We start from the raw sequence: 13,351 nt of genomic DNA, 5'->3' as shown, positions 1-13,351 counted from the left end.
AAGTGTTAAAAATTGTTAGTATAATGGATTGTTCGCAAGCTACGAAACATCTTTTTATTATTTATGTCAAATTCAATTTTTTTTTGTTATTAACAAAATTTCGGTCAGCCCTTCAAAAGTTTAAAAGATAACTGTTGGATGGTGTTAAGTCAATCAAATATTGGCAAACCGATGTAATTTACGGATAAAAGCTAGTACAATGTCATTGTAGGTTAGATTTATTTGAAAAGTGGACCATATGCCTTTCTCCATATTAAGGAATGGCGCCCTCTGTGAAAAATCAAAGTCACTCAGTAAACATACAGAAATTTAAATTACTGAGGTAGACTATAGAAGGTTTATACAAATTTTTACGGATAAAAGCTAGTACAACGTCATGGTTGGTTAGATTTATTTAAAAAGTAAACGATATGCTTTTCTCAATATTTAGGAATGACGCACTCTGTGAAGAATCAAAGTCACTTAGTGTAAACTTACAGAAATATTAATTAGTGAGGTGGACTATACAAGGTTTATTACAAATTTCAAGTACATTTATCTTTAACATTGTTTAGGGAACTGGGTTGCTTTTAGTGTTTAATTTTAAGCAAATGCGACAAAAATATTTTGATTTAATACCGACATACAAAAGAACGTTATGGAAATACAGCTTCAAAAAATTGTGCTAATTAACGCTATAACTTAGCCGTTCTTCGTACCGATATTGCGCAAGGCTAAGGTCACGCTCTTTAGTGTTGCAAGCTGCTGTCACTTTATGCAAATACAATTTTCGCGTGTTTACCTATGTTGACAGCCAATTAGGCGCTACATTATTGGACGGTGTGAAAGGTTTTGGTGATTGTGATAATAGTGATGAACAGCTATATGGCACCATCCTAGTTGTCTGACCTTCGTGTTCAGTCTCTGTCGTCCTTCCGTTTGATCAGTTCGACAGATTGGCGCCGCCTGAAGTACTTGCTGACGCGTCGCACTGTGAGTAGTGGTGAATGTGAGGGACTGGACCTAAAGAGATTATCATCACAAAAACCGCATTTTTTTGGAAGAAAGTGTCGCTGCGTCGGTGTGCCAACTCGCAGTGTAAGAGTGGGTGTAACCCAAGTGTCATACAAAGCAAAACACGTCAGTATGTATAGCCATAACTTTGTAAAGGTGCATAAAACGAGCATAAGTTTTATTTCTTTCACTTAAGTTTTGTTCTAAGAGTTTCAAAGCTATTTTGTTTTGAAAAGGCCTGCTGAAACACATTTTGTACAAAAACACAAAAGCCAACTGTGATTTTCGAACATAGTTGCCTGAAATTTTGTGTAAAAAAGGTTTATTTTAACACAAACGATTCTTTTTTAAATACCTTTGAAAACTGTAAATATATAAAAATTTATTATGTATGTTGCTACATATATGTTTTCTCTTTTTCTAACTATAATTAATAAAGCCTCGTTCTGGAAACCAACTACAGAAATGTTATCATCTTATTTGATTGCTTGGCGCGAAACTGGCAATCAGGCTTAACAGAGTAGTAGTTAGTGATCCATTAGTATTATCTTTCAACCGCAAAATACTTATTCCACATTTTTAGTGCACGATGATTACTATTAAACTTAATCAGAGTTATTTAAAATTTAAATGTCACCAGAAAAGTGACAATAAAAAACCCTCGGGAGAAGATGTCTGTTTGTCTGAACCACAACAATTTTTAAACTGTTTTGTAGGACTTTAAGGAGCCGAACCAGAATTCAACCGAAATTAGGAAGCAACTTAACGTTAACAAAAAAGCTGATTCTGTCCAGCATTGCGCCGCAGTTTAATCCACAGTGTTTTGATGACAAGTCAAGCCATTAACTTAAAGTACATTTAATTATATTGTAAGTCGTATTTAATTTAAGATCCCACGTAATGTTAAAAAACAAACCAACAGCTTTAATTGTTAAAAATGACATTAAACTTGTCATAATTTGACTCTTTAACTTAGCATATGTTGTGACACTTCAAGTTCGGCTTAACGGTTCGGGTCGATTACGATTCAGGAAAAAAATTTACAAATTCCGGTCGGGCTCGGTTCAAATACCTAAAAACGTTTTTGAAAAAACGATTTTGTAAAGCATGTATGTTGACTTAAAACAAGTCAAAGTGCTTTTTTCAGTCTTACCTTGATACTTGGCAAGTTAGGGAACTTCTGCGCTAATACACTAGTATTTATATACGCGTTATTGTCTCTTAAAACATAAAATGGTCTAATTCAAAATAATTTCGGTGTTATTGATGTTGAGTCTTTTTTCCCTAAAAACATATGTCCCCGGGCGCCAAGGTATAGGGGCGCCGTAATAAGGCTTGCAAATGCCAAAATAAGGCTGCTTCTTCTTAAATACAATGTTATATTAAAATTTGAATTGGTTTTTCGTATAAAGTATAGAAAAAGTGATTAAACATGGAGGAGGGGGCGCCAATTTTTATAGTTTGCCCCGGGCGCTAAATACTCTGGGTAGCCTAGGCCTCTGCGACGAGTTGATTGAGAGAACATCACCATGGTGTTTTCAATATTAGGTGTTTCTAGAGGTAGCAATATTGCAAGCATTCCAAAATATTTCCATCGCCCGCCACCAAACAAAACTTATGGATCACCCATTTCACATAACATACAGCGCTGTTACAACACCTTTCGAAGAAAATTATTCCTCTTCAGCAAGTAAAGAGTACGTTTCAAAGTAATCAAAAGAGAAAGATTTCCAAATTGATATAGATGTTATATGAACCACTGGGCTGGAGCTATGCTTTGTCTACATCAGCGTTTTCCCTGTGGGCGTTAAAGTGTTACATGGGGGCGTTGTGTTTTTTTTTTTCATTTGACGGGCGCCAAACCCACATTAGGGAGCGTTCATAAAATTGTATAGTACCGCGAATTATACTATGCAAAACATGCCACAGCTGCAGTTTTTCTACTGTTTAAGCTTGTATGTCAAGGTATATAGCCAACTAAAAATAGAAGAACCCAGCAAACACAAAACGTTGTACAACCATTTTACAACGTTACCAATTGGTTGTAAAGTGGTAATACGTCGAAACACAACAGAGTAAATGTTATATCTTGGTTTTTCCAGAACGTTGTTCTGTTTACCAAGCTAAAACTAATGTTCAAACGTGATTATAACGTAAACATGAAGTTTTTAAATAACCTAAAACTACAAACGTTTATGTAACGTCAAAAAAAAATTTATCACGTTAGTGTTACTTTAATAGGCAACATTTAAATGCAAACTTTTTAACATTTCTTCCACAACGTTTAAAAGTCGTACATTTTAAAGGTATTTAATCATACGTTAACGATAAGAATTTAATTACGTTATGCTATAGGTTTTACCAAAGACCCCATTTAACGTATGTGATTAGACGTTAATGTTATAAAAAAACGTTATGTAAACCTTAATAAGTAACTTTAAATGAATATAGCTTTGTTTTAATCGTAAATAACGTTTAAAATTCGTACCCTTTTAACAGAGTTATTTAAACGTCTGAGTGAGTTGTGACTAAAATACCGTTATTTAAACGTCTATATGTAACTTATAAATTTATATAACGTTTTACTTACGGACTTATTTTACGTATATCGTTAAACTTTAAAGTTTTTGAAAAAAACGTACGTTAAGTAAACCTTGCCGAGTAATGTTTTAAAATGTACTATTATTCTAATTATAAATAACGTGTAAAATCCGTATTCTTTCAACGGAGTTATTTAAACGTTTAAGTTGTGAATAGAATACCGTTAGCTAAACGTTTACATGAAATTTATAAATGTATAATGTAAAGTCACTCTTATATAACGTTTTACTTGAACATATTTTACGGATATGATTAAACGTTGGAGTTTTGAGAAAAAACGTTATTTAAACCTCGTAGGAAACATTTAAATATATTAGTTTCATTTTAACATATGATAAACTCTTAAAAACGTTTTGCTTATGATCCTATTTGACGAATATGATTAAACGTCTAGGTTTTGAAAAAAAAGCGTTATTTAAAGCGTTTCAACAAAGAGATTTAAATATTCTGGCAATAGACATATTGCTCTATTTAAAGATATTTTATTCTTAAGTAACCTTGCCTTGACATAAACAAATCGCATGTAATTTTGTTGTGCCCCTCGGGAGACAGCGCTATTGGCATGAATGGCCTCCTGCTGGCTCGCAACGACCTCCCATCCCGTCCCGCTTCGCTGCCGCGCATTTAATTTTACTCCACACGACGTCCGATTGGCCGATATGCGGATGACATCATCACAATCGAGTTTGAACGTGTTTTGCGCGAACATTTGAACTTTAGGGAAGTGCAAGTTAGGGCAGCTTTGCGCTGGAGTTTGCTGTCAGCAGTTTATCTTATTCGCTTAAAACTTAGACTTTATTATCAAATATGTGTTTAGGTTAATAGGCTAAGTTGTATTTCTTAGCTTCCTTTACAGGTTTCTATAGGTAAAATGGGGCAGTGTTTATTGAATATGATGAATTTTGTGATGTTTATGAAAACTATATCTAACGATTGAAACAAGCTTTAATATATCTGTGGAAAGTTTGCATATCGGGGATATTGACAATGGATATATCGGCAAAAAGTGTCATTAAATAGAGACTATTCTGTGGAATTTGAAGACTAGTTATATGTCCTTAATCAAGTCGGCTGCTAATCAAGGTAACGTTGTATTTTTTTTTAATTATAATTTACCTAAGTAGCATACTTTATAAATTTATTACATAACCTGTATGATTTCTGTTATATGGGAAACAAAGTTTTTTTTAAACCCTTTTAAGATTATTCTTATATTTGAGTTGTGCCCAAACCGCTATTATAAGACACATATTCATTGCCCCTTTCATAATTTTGCTCGTCCAAAATTTTTACCCACACAGTATCCCTACTGCATTTACTTTTTTTTATTTGGCGGATCCAAGCTCCCATTTTTAGTAACAGGCATAAAATTTCACCAGGATGGACATCATATGATGCCTTCACAGACTATGACAAATTACTTCATTTAAAATATATTTTAATGTAAGCGTGAAGGATGCCACATTTGTTTAACTTTACCCACAAGTAAACATTAGGATTTTTGAATATTATATTTACATGCAGTTTAAATATTAAAAATTACACATCAAAAGCAATTTTGTATTGCACTATATATTATAGATTTTAACTAAATTTAAGGCAAATTTACAGGACTGCTCAACAGAATACGTTTGTAACGAAGTACATCACAGATTACGTTTCTTACCAAGCAACTTAAAAGGCTTAAACATGAACAAAACATGTCAATTGTGTTGTGTGGCACTTTCTTCATAGGACAAAATATATTCGTTTGACAACACCTAGTTATATTTTTGTGTATTTATCACATGAAATAGCTTAAAATTGCATTTTTGTTTTTATATTTTGTTATAATTCATCCCTCATTGACCCTATAATTTAACGTTTTTTTCAAACTATTAAGATTTACTTTATTACATTTATAAAAAGTAAAATGTTTTAAAATATGGATTGAAATAAAAAAAAAAGTTTTGACTAATTGTACTCGACATTACGTTCAATGTGCAGTTCAGGCCTATATAAAACCATCATTATTTGTATGAACAACTTTCAGTTTAAAGTGTTTTAAAACTAATTTTTTTTTAATTTCTGCGAAACCAGTAAAATCAACAATTTGCGATTGAAAAAGGGAACATTCAACCAGGGCTTTGGAGTCGGAGCCGAAGTCGGAGCATGGAGCCGGAGCCCTGGAGCTGTGCATGTTTAACGGAGCCGGAGCTGGGGCCGGAGCAGCGAATAGCTCCGGCTCCGATGTATATCATAAGATGCTGTGTTACTACTAATGGCTGAATTCACATAATTTAACAGCAACCCTTCACAAAATCGAGAATTGTTGCCTCGTTGGCACCACCTTTTCTAACTAACCATTGTGGTGTTTTTTTTATTGTACTGTTTTATTTGTGATTATTTTGAAACGCTAGATATTGCAAATAAGGCGTTCATCTTTAAATCTCAGTTTTTGACGTATGGAGCCGGAGCTTGACCGGAACAGTGGTATCAATAAGCTCCGAAGCTGAAGCTGGAGCTAACCTATGATAAAAGAGAGCTCCGGAGCTGGAGCCGGAGCAATTTAACATTTAAGCCTGCTCCAAAGCCCAGCATTCAACCCAGATATATTCCTTTAAACTATACACAGTTGTCAATGTTTTTGTGCGAAATGTTTTTAGTATTCCGTTTATTGTTTAAACAATTTATTACTCAAGCCAGGGGTGCACAAACTGCGCGGCCGTTGACTATTGCATGTTTAGGAAAATAAAAGTGTCGGCGGCCGTACGTTAATACCAACTGGTGTTTACTTAATGCCAAAATAGGAATTTTAAAAGTGGTATAAAAGTGGTATAACCTACGCGCGAAATTTGTTACGCCCTCGATATAAATTGGCTGAATTTATTTCAACTCGATTTAAAATGGTTTGGAAACACTGGGCTACGTGTATTATAACCACGTCAGGTTTACAGAAGCAAAAGTCATTAACATAATTCTACAACTGGTTGTTATCCTTACTGCTAAACCTTTGGTTTGTGTTTGATTTTTATAATTTTTTAGTTTAGACGTCTGGGCGAACCCCAGACAACCTCTCTCGATCCCCTGGAACCACTATATAGGCTATAAAATTAAAAATGCCGATAAACCCTCAAGATTGGTCTTATAGGTAACAAAAAAGTCAAATGGACCAAATCGACAGGGCGAAATATGACGTCATTAGGGCGCATTTAACAACAACAAAATACTATGACTTACGAAAAATAAGCAATTTACCTTGGCAACTTCACAGTGGCCATATGTTGGCTAAACTCCACAAGCGCAACATTTTAATATGGAACTTAATGATACAAGGCATGACGTTATTATGACGCCACACTATTAACTATGTAAAAAAGTAAATTCTTTAATTGCTATTGGGGTATAATTCTTTTATTAGTTTTCGAATAACTAATTGCCATTGTTTTTGATAATGTTTGATGTAAATATCACGGCAACATCATGATATATTTTCATTCAGTGCCACTGAGATTATCGTCTAACTCAGGGGTTGTTAAACTGGCAGGCGCGCCCGTTGCGGATGGTAAGGCTTCGCAAGGAGGGCGCGAGGACCTCCCTAAGACGAATATTTGTTTAATCCAATTATTAGATGTTTTAAAAACGAATAGGCTGTATCTTTGATAAACTTCTTTTTGTGGTGACTGTCACAAACAAATACAATCATGTAATCTTAATTCTTCTTAGTCATATGAATTTTGTTTACTATGTTGATTTCCAAGTAACCTGAATGTGAGATGAAACTTGCTATACACACGGCACAATGTGGTCACATAAGTCTTTTTCAGGGGCGGACAAGCGATGACGAGGGGCAACAGGCCATACCTGCCAAATGTTTTATCAACTTTTATTATATAAACGCAACTTTTTTAGCGTGTGTTTTTTTTAAATGTTTTAATCTTTTTCTTGGATGTTTTTGTCCATTTTAAAAGAAATCTTCTCAGCCCAAACGCGCCGCACACAATATGCAAGCCATTCTGCGCCGTATGAACTCATATAGAATAGCAATTTGCAATATTATTAAATTCGCATATTTTGAGTAATATGTGAGTCTCTGTTGTGCAGTGTTGTAATGACTTAAGTCATTGACTTGACTTAAGTGCTTTGGACCAAAATGACTTGACTTGACTTAAGCCTTTTTGATAAATAACTCGACTTGGACTTAAGTCATTTTATCAAATAACTTGGGGTTAAATTAAGTGTTTTTCATTAAAACTTTTCTCAAGTTGTGTTATATTGCTGTATATTGCGTTTGGGTTATTTTTTAGTTAAATTATGGCTTATAATCAAACGAGTTTACCAATTTAATAGTTTAACGTTTCATTTTTATGTCAATGGCATGACTTGAAATTGACTTGCTCTCATAACGACTTGACTGGGACTTGACTTGGGCAATCTATAACTTGGACTGGGACTTGACTTGTTATTTTTGCAAAAGACTTCACTTGGACTTAAGTTATTTTTCAAATGACTTGACTGGGACTTGAGTCATTTCAAAATGACTTGTTTACAACACTACTGTTGTGTGTCTAATGCCTTATGTCTTTTTTTAAATTAAGGCTATTTAAACCAAATAAATGCATTTTTTTTAGCTTTATTTAAGAACCACAGGTTTTTTAAGGCTAGTTGTTTTATGACTTCGCGGTTTGACTTAACATTGTAACATCATCTTTCAAAATTGTCATGCAACCTCAGAGCCTGGCGGCGGCCAACTCCACGTATTGGATTAAAATAATTTTTGCCCAACTTTTATTTTGGTGTTTTGCATAATAATATGGGCCGAAAATTTATTTTTGGGACTTATCTTGGTTTTGCCGTCAAATGTTTCAGATCGTTTTTTGTCCGAAGCTTTATAGAAAAAGTATGCATTTGGGGGACAAAAACTTGAAATATTGTGACGTCATCGTTTCAGCTTTCTGTAGCTATCGATTCCCATCTAGCGGTAAATAACTTCAATACAGAACTCGGTCATATTCGCTTTCTTTATTCAGCTCGCGAAGAGACGAAACGCTGGACGCCTGCTGCGCTTCATTGTCCCGCGATGAGACTTTCATTGTGCGCAGTGGCTTAATTAGTAATTCATTGGCAAACGTATAGCATACCATAGGCGTTAAACCATCCTAAGAGAATGAATATATTAGCTTTTTAAACATTAGCTGTCCAAATTTTAATAATATGGCCGTACGCATTATCTACATAAAGTTTTTCAAATATCTCGTCAAATTTGTATTTGCTATCGCGGTAATACATGAGGGAAGGCCATGTACTCAAGTTTCACCTTTATAGAGCGCAGAGAAGCATTGAGAGAAGCTACATTTATATGGCGTTTCTAAACTGTGTCGCCAGATTGGACCAGAAGGAAAAAAACACAAAAGTTTTCACGAAGGTAAAGTTTTAAGGCGGCAAGTCCCTGTTTGTCACTGTCTCTGGGAATGGGATTTTTGTTTTGAGGCAGAAAAAATGAAATTACATACAAAGTAAATATTTTGATAAAAGGAATATTTTTGATGCAAAATAATTCCAAAATTAATTTTGCATATAGTCTTCACCAAACTTTACGTAAATGTAAATGAATCTCTTATAACTACTCATTTTGTATCTAAGCCATAAGTTAAGGCGGGAAATTTTCGTCCCATATCTGTTTTTGCTTGCAGAAACAAGGTACAGACACAGTATGGAGCATGCAGCGTGTATAGTAAACCACGAACCAAAGTGAAATTAATACTATTTAAACGTAACCCTGGTAAATAACGCTATTTATAACGGCCAACTAACACTTTAAAATAAAATGAATATGAACAAATAAAATTAACACCAAGCCCTGAAAATGTATCCCCGACAAATTATACAACAACCGCACACCCAATGGGCCATTGTGACATACAAACTCTTGATTGTGCCATAGCAGGGGTGCCCAACCTTTTAGCCGTTGACGGTCGCATTGATCGTCTTTATTAATCTTGAATTTTTTTTAGAGATGAGATCAGAAAATTAAGTCATAACATGACGTCATAGAACAATTATTCTTAAACATACTATTTGTTCTCTAATGATTTCGTACAAAGATATAGAACTGAAATAAGGTCTAATCGCGCTAAGCGCGAAAAAATGCCTTTATTGGTCTTTTCAATGTGACACGTGACGCAGCTGAGTGGCTGATCGTCGAAAATGCAGTTTCAGAGTGCAACCAAGTTGGTTGACCTGGAACTCCGGGCCTACTGTCTGTGGTTTATGATTTAATCTTGTTTGGTTTTAGGTATATTAACGAAATACTAAAGAGTTAAATTGTGCATTGTGACGTCATAGTGTTGCATTGTGCTAATGGGAATTACGTTTTGACAGCTGCTGCGTTGCCACTGTGAGCTGTACGCCTATACGGTAACGGTTTTAAAACTGTACATGATTGCTTTAGTTAAATAACTTGATTCGTTAGAGGTTAACAAAGCCGAGCTGATAGCAAAGAAGCACGTGCACCCGTCCCATTGATACCATTAAAAACAACGTGTTATTTTGTGTTTATTCGTTTATATTTTCAATGGACCGTGAGCAATTTAAAAGAAATTTGGGGGACCGTTGCGTAATTTTTTTTTTAAAGTTTGAGAACCACTGGTCTAACGTTTGGATTATTGTTAGTAGATGGGTTGGACGTGAGAGGAATGTCATTTCCAGGTTCCAAATGAACTTAAGTTAACGACCTGGAGATCACGATATCTTCGGCCACAACAAACAGTTCGTACAGGGAGTCGAGTGACGGCCACCAATGCCCAATATGCGTCGATCGAATAAGCTATTCCAACGCTCCTCCGAAATGGCTTGCTGTTAGTGTTGGTGGATTAAAGTGATAACTTCTTATGCCGCAGGTGATCGTGTATATCAGTGGTCGGCCAACTTTTTTTGTCGCGGCCCAATACTCTTTTCAGAGCTATTGAAGGCCTACTACGTAAAGCCACTTCGACCGGAAAAAACAGTAGCGGATTCAGGACATTTGTTTAAGTTGGAGGCTTATAATTAGGTCACAAAGTTACGATTTAAAAACAATTCTTCTTTTACAAACACTTGCTGTTTTCGAACGAACTCGTACGCAAATATGAAGACAAGATCCAGCAAATAAAAAAATTGGGTTAATCCGTTTTAAATTGGCAAAATTTCAATTGAAAGGATACGTGACACATATGGCACGTAAAAGGAACCTAATGTTGCTTAAAATAACGGCATTTATAATATAATTTAACAGAAATTGGACTGTACGATATAATTTAACAGAAATTGGACTGCGTCACACGACGCAGGAAATCAACAAATATCGCTGAAGCAAGTTTGGGAAACGCAAAACATGCTTCTATTAAGGTTTAGTTGTCAAATCGTTTATCTTAGATGTGCATCAAAGATTAACACTATATGGCCACGAAAAAAATAAAAAAAATACATTACGTTAATCTTGCTTCACAATTTGGATAAATGTTACTCATGATACAATAGCTATTACAAAGTTAAATATAAAATAACTATAGAAATAATTTGTTAGAAATTTTATTTTGTAGGGAGACCAAGTCAACACAGCGTTATGCTGTTGACACCAAAAAAAGGGTATTACATGGCCTTAATGCCGAAAACACTGCCATGCCATAATGTAAACATACTAACGAAGAATATGCGCGCAAACGAGAAAAATTTTGCGTTTACATATAGTTAAAGTTGGCATAAAATATAGCATGAACCACGCTCAGACAATATAAAAAATCTCAGCCATACCATCTTTGAAAATAAAGTGCAATGAATGTAGGACTATCACGAGGCCCACAACTACATTATAACACTAAGCCAGTGTTTCTTAACCTTTTTTACTTAGGGGCGCACCTAGAAACGTATGGAAACGTGGGGGCGCACCTTGCGAGCGAAGGGAGCGCGAAATTTTTGAAGTGTACCGATATTTCTCTTAATTTGCTTGCATTTTTATTTTATCTGGGTTTTATAGTTGCATATCTTTAAAGGGACTTCCAGCCTTGGAGAATAAAAATTTTTGCCCGTTAAGTCTTATTCCGATTAATTTTTGAATGATTTCGACATTTTTTCCGTTCGCTCGCGGCACACCAAGCAGCCTTCCATGGCGCACCGGAGAGAAACGCTGCACTAAGCTATTCAAAAGTAACTCGCGGCCCGCTAAAAATTGCTCTGCCGCCCACAGTTTGCCGACCACTGGTGTATATGGTGCTGATTCCAAACGACAGTTGCTTCTCGTAGTAAAGCGCCGCAGCACGTTTTATTATTATTTTATTTTTATTTTTTTTTATTATTACGCTGAAACAACAAAATAGAAAGACGGACGAGAATAAAAAATAGCACCTATTAAGAAGCGACAGGTTGGGCTAAAGGCCAGCCCACTTAACTTTATGAATTTCGAGTTTTAGAATTTAAAGCACAGATATACTCAGAGTGTTTTATAGACTTGATCATAAAAATAAACATAGAAATCGTCGGTAATGTCTTTGCATACTTACAACGGTATATAACGAAGCGCGCACATAACAGTAAGCAATTCAAATCTTTGTCAACACCAGTTCCAAACAGGAGAGTTACAGGGTCGTTTTGCAAGGAAATTAAAAGTTTTAAGGAAATCCAAGATGTTATTTCTTCCCAATATTATTCAATATGAAGACAATTATAAAAAATGTGCGAATTAGGTTCAGGGGCATTTTGACAGAAAAAACATTGGTCGGAGTCAGTTTTCCCAAAGGAGTGTAATGCTTCGTTTGTTACTATCGCACGTAGGTTAAGTTTGATTTGAAACGAGTGTAGCTTGGTTTCATTTGTTGAATTATATGCATTACAATACAGTTTTTGCCAAGGAGTTGTATTTGGAGAAAAGCCTAAGTATCGCTCCCATTTTTTTTGTTGCTTTTCGGGGAAAACCGATACATACTGCTTAATTTAATTGTAAAGAGCCTTTGGAGTGTCACATATTTGAAATAGTTCCTAACTAAACACCCTTTATTTTTCGAAATATCGTCAGTATGGTCCCATTCGGGTGGTAAGGCAGCAATCATTTTAATGAAGGATTTAAAGTCTTCGTTATTCGGTTTAAAGTCGTATTTTATTGCCAATTGGTCATAGGCCTACTTAATATATTCTCCCTCAGAATCGAGTAAGTCTGAGTGTTCGAGTAATTCCCGCATCGATGAGAGGCTTTAAGTAAAATGTTTGGTTTTTAAATTTGACGCTCCTTGAAACCCACAGTGACCTACTGTGCGTTTTACCTAGATCAGGGGTCGGCAACATACGGTCCGCCGCCTCTTTGACAACTTAGACACGAGTCCATTTCACATACTTTTTGATCCCAAAAATTTTTCGCGCTTCGCGCGAATCAACTTTTTACGTCCGGTTTGTTTACGTTTGGATGCTGATTTTTGAACTAGATCAGCGCTTCTTTACCGTTGCGCCGTGGAATGCCGCGTCACGGACAAACGGAAAACGTATTCTAAAATATTGGACATATATTTTTTATCATTTTATTTATTTTTTATTTTCGGCAATGATTAAAAACTTGCAAGAAATGTCGTTGAAGAAGGCATCCGTCGACATATCTTACACGGCCTCCAAGTGGATCGCGCAGGTTGTCATGCCGAGACAACCATCGCTTCACTCCAATATAAGACTCAATGTGCTTAAACTCCTGTAGTTTTTCGGAACAAAACGATTACTACTAACCTAACCATGTAAACTTCACTCTTCGTGTACGGTT

This window comes from Ascidiella aspersa, chromosome 7, assembly GCF_963924565.1.
Source record: "Ascidiella aspersa chromosome 7, kaAscAspe10.2, whole genome shotgun sequence".
In the NCBI taxonomy this organism is placed as follows: Eukaryota; Metazoa; Chordata; class Ascidiacea; order Phlebobranchia; family Ascidiidae; genus Ascidiella; species Ascidiella aspersa.
This window is presented reverse-complemented; position numbering follows the sequence as displayed.